The sequence below is a fragment of the Phyllostomus discolor genome, chromosome 3, assembly GCF_004126475.2.
Source record: "Phyllostomus discolor isolate MPI-MPIP mPhyDis1 chromosome 3, mPhyDis1.pri.v3, whole genome shotgun sequence".
NCBI classification, from domain to species: Eukaryota; Metazoa; Chordata; class Mammalia; order Chiroptera; family Phyllostomidae; genus Phyllostomus; species Phyllostomus discolor.
Window position 1 is genome coordinate 81,156,916 of NC_040905.2, and position 2,442 is coordinate 81,159,357.

The 2,442-nt window shown below is 38.7% G+C and overlaps 1 pseudogene; it reads right to left on the reverse strand.

The window, feature by feature from the left end:
- Positions 1–706: 706 nt before the first annotated feature.
- Positions 707–1,703, reverse strand: LOC114512824 (annotated as a pseudogene).
- Positions 1,704–2,442: the final 739 nt, after the last annotated feature.

The window sequence follows — 2,442 nt, forward strand, 5'->3', positions numbered from 1 at the left end:
TTACAGAATAGCCATGGGGATGCAAAGTACAACATAGGACATGGAATCACCAAAGAACTTATATGCATGACTCATGGACATAAACAATGGTGAGGGGATTGCTTGAGTAAGTAGGGGGTGCTGGGTGGAGGGGGGAAAAGGAGGAAAAGTCAGGACAAATGCAATAGCATAATCAATGAAATATAATTAAAGAAGAAAAAGAAAAAATAAATAAAATCAACATTTTTGATTGGAGACCTTTTAATTTTAAGTAATACATTTTATTTTCTTATTTTCTCTTACATTTTCTAATTTATTATTGCTAGTGTAGAGGAACTTGATTGATTTTTAAAAAGTATTGATCTTATATATCTGCCTTATTGAACTGTGTTATTAGTTTCTATGAATTTATGTGTAGATTTCCTGGGGTTTCCCAGAGAAATGATGATATTAAATGTAAGTAATATATTCTCTGGATAAATTTAGTTCACTTATAATGCATTTTATGATACTTTAAAAATACCTATTAACCTTTTCTATACCTTTTTTAAAATTTCCACCCTCCCTAGACATAACCAACATCAAAGATTTGCAAGTATTCAGTTTATGTTTAATATTTTCTTGCATATATATTTACACGTATACACATATATGTATCCATAAGCAATATGTAAAATTGACTTAAATATTTACATAACTGTTATCATAATCTAACATCTTTTTTTTTAACAGATTCAGTTATTTAATTAGGGTTTTCATATAAAATTTAGAACTTCTTTTTGTGAGGATAAAGCCCATTTGTGAGAGCAAATGCAGACCAGAGGAACAGCTTTGATTTTTGGCAGAATTTGCAATTCCACAACTTTCTGATTTACCTTGTGCTGCTCTGGAATCTCGTATTTCTCATTCTCTGTGTCAAAGGTCTCCCCCTCCTGGTGTCTGGGCTAGTGCAGCTTCTTGAAGTAAGCATCCTTGATGCTTAGGGATTTTGGGGGTTTGGGGTTTTCACACCACCGATGTTTGGGGGTTTTCACACCACTGATATTAATTTTGGTGGAGGTACAGATGACAAATTTCCAGTGTTCTACATGGAGGACCTCGATTGAGGGAGAGAGGTCCAGAGGTCCAGTCACAAGTAGCAAGCCACTGCTCAGCTGCTTCAGGAAAAACACCCTCTTGTGTCTGTGGCACCAGTGAGGATGATCAGAATGGTTGCAGGAGTGATGCTGGCCCGCATTTCTCTTGCATGCTGACTGAAGGTTTTCTTGCTGGGGCTCAACAGCTTATGAGGCACGTCTTCAGTAGGATAGTATCTAGGCATTTTGTGAAGTGTAACCACTCAGGCACCACCATTCGTGTTGCCACCAGCTGGTTTTGTGACAATAGCAAGAGCTTTTTCCTTTTCTTTCAAACCTGGATTTAGCTACTGAATACTTCCTCTTGGTACGTGGTCTTTTGGGAATACAGAGCTGACTGGGAATACCTGCCAATTCCTCTGACCAGGACAGGGTTTTGGCTGTAGTGGGGCTTCTCCTTCTTAGGTGTCTTTGCTTGAGGTTACCCTTCTTAACCCTGCCACCAGCACCAGCCTGCTTAACATCAGGTTTCTTCCCTGTAGAATCCCATTTCTCAGTTTTTTCACCTGCCATCTTGCAAGATGGGAAAAGAAATAGCTAACTTTTTTAAAAACAAATACATGGATTTTATTGCATGTTTAAAATATAATCTAACATCTTGTATCTTTTTTTTTTTTACCTTTTTTATGATTTTCGTTGCTGTGCAAAACCTTGGTAGTTTGATGTTGTCTTATTTGTTTTTTTCTCTTTTGTTTCCCTTGTCTGAGGCAATATATCAGAAAAAATATTGCTATAAGAAATGTTGCATTTATTTTCTTTCAGTCAATATTGTGTTTTCAAGATTTGCCCAAGTCAATTCACATAGATCTAGGTCTTTCATTTTTAAGTCTTTGATATTATTTTATCATATGTATACTGCACCATTTAATTTTCATTCTAGCATTATTGGACAGTTGGATTGTTCTTATCCCTTCTCTAGAATGAACGATATTTCCTAGAACATCCCTGAAGACTTCTGACAGTCCAGAAGGGCCAGGCTGCCGGATGGATTGCTGCTTGCCTGTAGCCACTTGCCAGTAGGCCACCTCCACCCCCCAATCTGAAGCACAGATGAAATGGAAGTCCCCCAAATGGGAAGATCTGAGGAGCTCCTCAGAAGGTAGGAGGGTAATGTGGAGCATCCTGTTGGGACCTCAGGGGAGTCTGGGCTGGCCTGAGTCTCCCTCTTTTACACTGGGCACTCCAAGAGAAATGTGGAGGAAAGGAGAATCCAAGAGCTTTGAGTAGACACGGAGAGAGATGTTGAGGGCTGAAGCTGTTATCAAGGCTGCTAAGTGGATTGTGAGGGTGCAGAGAAATTAGATAGGCAGGCTCTGCTTTCTGAGTA